This window comes from Cebus imitator, unplaced genomic scaffold, assembly GCF_001604975.1.
Source record: "Cebus imitator isolate Cc_AM_T3 unplaced genomic scaffold, Cebus_imitator-1.0 Scaffold722, whole genome shotgun sequence".
NCBI lineage: Eukaryota > Metazoa > Chordata > Mammalia > Primates > Cebidae > Cebus > Cebus imitator.
Genome location: NW_016108037.1, coordinates 571,860 through 578,739, shown reverse-complemented (window position 1 = coordinate 578,739; position 6,880 = coordinate 571,860). Strand labels below are relative to the sequence as shown.

General features: G+C 43.2%; 1 long non-coding RNA gene across 2 annotated transcripts; it reads left to right on the top strand.

The window, feature by feature from the left end:
• Positions 1–95: 95 nt before the first annotated feature.
• LOC108296542 lies at positions 96–6,680 on the top strand. Of its 2 annotated transcripts, XR_001821912.2 has the most exons (3): positions 96–791; positions 1,569–1,706; positions 5,847–6,680. It is a non-coding gene; the product is annotated as an uncharacterized LOC108296542 (long non-coding RNA). The 2 variants fall into 2 exon arrangements; XR_005198418.1 differs by lacking the exon at positions 5,847–6,680 and having other exon boundaries at positions 113–791; positions 1,569–1,844.
• The last annotated feature ends 200 nt before the right edge of the window (positions 6,681–6,880 follow it).

Here is a 6,880-nt window from a genome sequence, read left to right as displayed (position 1 = left end):
TTTGGGAGGCCATGGCAGGAGGGTTGCTTGAGCCCAAGAGTTTGAGACCAGGTTGGGCAACATGGCAGAACCCCATCTCTACAAAAGGTACATAAATTCTAACAGAGTGTGGTAGCTCAAGCTTGTAGTCCCAGCTGCTTGGGAGGCTGAGGCAGGAGGATTGCTTGAGACCGAGACGTGGAGGCTGCAGTGAGCCGTGATCGTACCACTGGGAGATGGATGGAGCGATCGTATCCCAGCCTGGGTGACGGAGGGAGACCTTGTCTCAAAAAAAATAATAATAATTTAGAGTTCTCTAGCTTTTTACCAGGTTTTCTCATTTCTTCTGTGTGGAGGATGGATACAAATTATCTGTTGACTGATGCAAAGTAATAGCACAAAGCAGTACCCTCTGAAGTTGCGGTAGTTTGTGTGTCACCTTTTCCAGAAAGGTTGGATTTTGTGACTTTGAATCCCGAGAGTGGGAGTCTTGGCTGTTTCTGGACTGTAGAGTGAGAAGAGGCCGAGATGTGGTGATGGCAGGCCAAGTGGAGGGTCATAGAAGGTGCTGTTTGTGAGACGCCACTGTGTTTCTAAGCTATTTTTGCCCCATAGGTTTAACTTCTTTATTCAGCAAAAACGCGGATTCAGAAAGGCACCCGGGAAGGTTGAACCTCGAAGATTAGACACAGGGACAAGTGGTGAAGCATATAAGAGAAGTGCTTTGATTCCTCCCGTGGAAGAAACAGCCCTTTATCCTTCTCTCTGTCCTATAAGGACTCTCATAAAACCATTATTTTTTTACTGCTGGGGTAAGAGCGCATTTGGCTAGGAGTTACCCACCTTGCTACAAATGCAGTGTTAAAATACTTTGTCCCATTTGGGCTCCGTTAAAGTAAGGACAGGTGGAGGGGGATCAAGAGGAGCTGGGCTCATGAGTTCTGATTATAGAGTCTGAATTTCAGACTTGCTTTTAGAATCTGGCTCACTATGTAAGCCTTAGAGAATAAACTTATGGGCCTCATTTGGTACAGCATTTCAAGTGGTGCTAAGTTGGTGTTTTCAGTTTTATTTGAGGATTTATAGCTGGAAACAGGCCCCAGCGTACTGTGAAGTTAATAAAATGGGAAACAATAAAATGTCCTTTCGGGTGGGGCATGATGGCTCATGCCTGTAATCCCAGCACTTTGGGAGGCCGAGGCAGGTGGCTCACCTGAGTTCAGGAGTTTGAGACCAACCTGGCCAAAGTGGCAAAACCCCATCTCTACTAAAAACACAAACTTAGCTAGCCGTGGTGGTGCGCACCTGTAATCCCAGCTACTTCGAGGCTGAGGCAGGAGAATTGCTTGAACCCGGGAGGCGGAGGTTGCAGTGCACCGAGATTGCACCACTGCACTCCAGCCTGGAAGACGAGCAAAACTCCGTCTCAAAAAAAAAAAAAAAAAAATCCTTTTCACTTATTAGATTTCACTGTGCCAGGTTTTCCTTCTGTTGGTTTATCAAAAGCAATGAAAATGAAGTATTGCCCTTGGAAATATGTATAGATCTATTTCCCTTTTAAATTTTTTAATATTTCTAATTTTATATAGTTTACAGGCTGTGCATTTGAATCAGCTGCTATTTGGTAATATGAATCACTGAAATCCAGGGTCCAGAGTTATTTTGATGGTATAAAAGCTGATTGGTTGGCTAGCATAAGACCAGAAGAAGGAGATTTCAGAAAGGAGGTGAAGATAAACACCGCTTTCTTTGTTCTAGCTAATCACGATTTTAAAAAACTGATACATAATAGATGCACATTTTCAGTGTACATGATGCGTACACATAATGTGTAGTAATTAAATCTGAGTAATTGGAATATCACCTTAAACATTTATCTTTATGCTAGGTACATTCGAATTATTCTTCACTAGCTATTTTGAAATACACTATAGTTTACTGGAGTTACTCAACTGGCAATCCCAAGTTTTGAAGTCTGGTTATTTATGAAGTGCTTTTAGTTAATGGCAACATCAGATTAATAGATGTCAAGTCGGTGCACTAATATTCTTCACAGTAAGTATGTATTACTGTTTTATATGTCTGGTGTTGTATTTGACAGTGACCCAAGAATTCTGGCCCTCTAACCCACGTGCATCCAAGATCACCTCAGATGGTTGTTAAAAATGTTAATGTCAGCCAGGCGCAGTTGCTCAAGTCTGTAGTCCCAGCGCTTCAGGAGGTTGTGGTGCGGTCAGGAGCTCGAGAGCAGCCTGGCCAACGCAGTGAAATCCCATCTTTACTAAAAATACAAAAATCAGCTGGGTGTGGTGTTGCACATAGTAGCTGTAGCCCCAGCTACTCTGGAAGCTGAGGCAGGACAATCGCCTGAAACCAAGAGGTGGAGGCTGCAGTAAGATGAGATTGTGCCACTGCACTCCAACCTGGGTTGACAGAGCGAGACTTTGTCTCCAAAACAAAAACAAAAACAAAAAAAAAAAAAAATTGGCCAGTGTCGTGGGTCATGCCTGTAATCCCAGCACTTTGGGAGGCTGAGGTGGGTAGATCACCTGCGGTCAGGAGTTGGAGACCAGTCTGGCCAACATGATGAAACCCTGTCTCTACTAAAAATACAAAAATTAGCTGGGTGTGGTGGCACGTGCCTATAATTCCAGCTACTCAGGAGGCTGAGGCAGGAGAATTGCTTGAACCCAGGAGGCAGAGGTTGCAGTGAGCCAAGATCACACCACTGCACTCCAGCCTGGGTGACAGAGTGACACTGCCTCAAAAAAAAAAAATTAATGTTAATAGTAGTTAATGTTTCTGTGTGGAGGATGTCTCAGCTCTACTAAAGCTTAAAGAGCACTGTTACACTTGGATCACCTTGCTGAATTACTTTAGAGCAGCAGTCCCCAAGCTTCTTGGCACCAGGGACTGGTTTCATGCAAGACAATTTTTCCACAGATTAGGGTTGCAGTCGGGCAGATGGTTTTGGGATGAAACTGTTCCACCTCAGATCATCAGGCACTAGCTTCTCATAAGGAGCGTGCAGCCTAGATCCCTCGCATGTGCAGCTCACAGTAGGGTTTGCGTTCCTATGAGAATTGAATGTAGCTGCTGATCTGACAGGAGCCAGAGTGCTCCTGGTAGTTTTCTCCCCTCTCTGTGGCCCGGTTCCTAACAGGCCATGGACCACTACTGGTCAGCAGCCGGGGCATGGAGAACCCCGGCTTTAGGGTACATATTTGAACTGCAGAGAATTTTTCAAAATACACATGCCTCAGGGGGAGAGTTACCAAGTGATTTTTTTTTTTTTTTTAAGAGACAGGGTCTCACTCTGTCACCTAGGCTTCCGTGCAGTAATGTAATCATAGCTCACTGAGGCCTCAAACTCCTGGGCTTGGGCAGTCCACCCGCCTCAGTCTCCTGGGCTTGGGCAGTCCACCCGCCTCAGTCTCCTGAGTAGCCGGGACTGCAGCCATGCACCACCATACTGGGCCAATTATTTCATTCTGTGGAGACAGGAGTCTCACTTTGTTGCCCAGGCTGGTCTCAGACTCCTGGCCTCAAGTGATCTTTTCACCTTGACCTCCCAAAATGCTGGAATTCTACAAGCATGAGCCACCGTGCCTCTCCCCAAGAGGAGTTTTAAATGTTTGTCAGTGACGTGATATTTACATCCCTGTGGTAAATACCTGCTGTTGAGTGTTTCTGGGCTCAAGATGAAATATAAAAATAAAATAAGAAATACGGAGCTTTTAGAGCTTTTCATTTACTTTATGTGTGAGTTGATGGCCCTCTTATTTCTTAACTGATTTGTTAACCATGTTCGCTTTTAGATAAAACATAGAAATATTTCTTTTTTTCTTTTTCTTTTTTTTTTATATAAATCTTTCTTTTACTTACCAATACATATTGAACACCGAGACTGTAGTTAATATGTAGTTTCTGGCCCATTTAGTTCTGAGCACTTTTGGTTTTTATGACACAATTGCCCTTCCAATCTGGAGAGTGGGTTGATATCTTTACATTTCCCCTTCCTGGGAGCAATGTGGTCCTGGCCAGCAAGAGCCTGGGAAGGAAGCCTTGCGTTTTCTTTTTACTAATGATGGTTTGAGTTTTCTCTAAGTAGGGAAAGGAATTCACTCCTCCTTGTTTGCGCATGGGCACATTCAGGAAGCGTGAGCCCTGTCTGTGTTAGAGAGGCTTTATGCCAGAAGAACGGTGGATAATATTTGCAGACGAAAATGACAATAACTGTGGAGTTTTATTCAGTACAATGTATTTGAGAAGATAGTAAAACTGACCTAGCACATTATCCTGCAACTCTTAGAAAGTTAGAGGTTGGGCCGGGCGCGGTGGCTCACACCTGTAATCCCAGCACTTTGGGAGGCCGAGGCGGGTGGATCACAAGGTCAAGAGATCGAGACCATCCTGGTCAACATGGTGAAACCCCGTCTCTACTAAAAATACAAAAAATCAGCTGGGTATGGTGGCACGTGCCTGTAATCCCAGCTACTCAGGAGGCTGAGGCAGGAGAATTGCCTGAACCCAGGAGGCGGAGGCTGCGGTGAGCCGAGATCGCGCCGTTGCACTCCAGCCTGGGTAACAAGAGGGAAACTACGTTTAAAAAAAAAAAAAAAAGAAAGTTAGAGGTTTCCAGCACATGTCTGCACATGAAGTTTTGATATCCAAATGTACCCAGATGGTTCTTGAGAGTGGTGAAAATGACACAAACAGTATACGTAATCTTCCTTTAAAGATTAATTTGTTTATAATGGAATTAAACTAATGAAAGGTTTAATGTATAAAACCTATGACCGTTAAAGAAGATTGACACAATATTTAACATGGAAACGTGAAAGTCTTGGGAACCCCTTTTGTACCACTCTGTATGAAGTAAGATCTGGGAGCTCATACACAGTGTAATTGTAATCATAGAAATGGAATCTGCGGGGTGCAGTGGCCCACACCTGTAATCCCAGCACTTTGAGAGGCCAAGGTGGGAGGATTACTTTGGCTTAGGAGCTCAAGACCAGCCTTGGCAACGTAGGGGGGCCCTGTCTCTTTTTTTTTTTTTTTTTTTTTAAAAGTGGAATCATGCATACTAATCTGCAATTTCTTTTACCTTGGATTTTTATTTTTAATAAAGTGTGGTTTGATTTCATAGTTAGAATATATTTTTTATTTTAAAACTTGAATCGTAGAAAATTTCAAGCGGACACAAAAGTGAAGAGAATAGCGTGATGAATCATTATCGTCCGGCTTCAGTGTTTACCAACACAGGGCCAATTTTGGTTTTCATCTATTTCCCTTTTTTCCCTTCCGTTTCCACCCTTGTATTATGGTAAAGCAAATTCTAGACATATTTCATCCATAAAATTTTCAACATGTAACCCTGAAAAATTAGGACACTCCTCTTTTTACTAAACTCCAGTACCATTAACAGATCTTTTAAAAAGCACAATTTAGTAGACAATATTCTCAGAATTTTAAAACATAGGACCTTGGTATGAATAATCACTTCCTGGGTACCTGTCTGTATCTGTGAGTGTGCTAAGGGCTTGACATTATTGTCACTCCTCGTGACAACACTGGTAGGTAGGTATTACTGTCCCGTTTCATGTGTCAGGAAACTGAAGTTTAGAAGTAATTGTCTGTGGTCAGAGCTATCCAGTGGTTCTGTGTGGAGAATGTGGGCTGCCTGATAAAACACATCCTTTTTCCACTCTACCACGTATTTATTTATGTCTGTGGTCACCAGTGATTTTTTACAGAAAAGAAAGTCCTCCTTTATGTGCAAGCCATTTTATTTTCTTCTGGTTTTTTCATTTCTGTAGCCTGAAATCTCTCGCATCCGGTGATATACGATTTTCCATCTGTTTTAGATTAACAAGTGGTGGAATAACCTAAGTGGTGGCCAGCGGGCTGTGACAGGTTTGTGTTAGCTTGCACGTTTTCCCCCTTCAAGGGAAGAGGAATCAAACCAGAAGGAACAGCATGTCACAGGCGACGGCTTTAGTTCCACGCTCAGCAGTGCTTTGGAAGACACTCTCTGTACCTGTAGGCGAATGTAATAGCATATAAAGTGGTGAGGGGTGAAGGTGTCTATGATGCTGTGGGTCAGTTACTTTCTCATTTTGATCGAGTATGATACTGATTGGTTAGTTTTGTTGTAGAATACCAGCTTGTGGAATAGCTTATTACTAATGATTACTTCCCTTATGAAAGAAACTAACGGAAACATTAAGCACTGCAGGATGCTGTAAAACACATTCTGTCCCTACCCAGAGTCGCTTACAGGGTAGCTGGCTCCCTTTTTACCGATGAGGAAACTGACTTTGAGAGAAGGAACTTTTGAAGGTCAAACTGCTAGTCAGCAGTAGAGCTGAGCTTCAAAACCCAAGTCTGTCTCACTCCAAAGCCAGTTTTCTCTCTTCTCCCCCAGGCTATTTTTAAGACCCTGTTTAAATGGAAGCATGACATGCATGTCACCATAATAATTTTTTTTCTTTATAAATTGTTAGGGAAAGACAGTTCTGGCTCCTCAAGGTAACACCTCTGCAGTATTTTACGGACTTAGTTATTTGAGAAACTTGAAAATAGATTTTTGCTAGGAACAGTGGCTCACACATGTAATCCCAGCACTTTGGGAGGTTGAGGTGAGCGGATCCCTTGAGCTCAGGAGTTCGAGGCCCGCCCGGGCAACATGACAAAACCCTGTCTCTACCAAAGTACCAAAAATTAGCTGGGTGTGGTGTTGCACCACTGTGGTCCCAGCTACTTGGGAGGTTGAAGGGGGAGAATGACTTGAGCCTGGGAGGTAGAGATTGCAGTGATCTGTGGTCACACCATTGCACTCCAGCCTGGCTGACAGAGTGAGACTCAAAAAAAAATTTTTTTTTTTTTTTTTTTTTTTTTT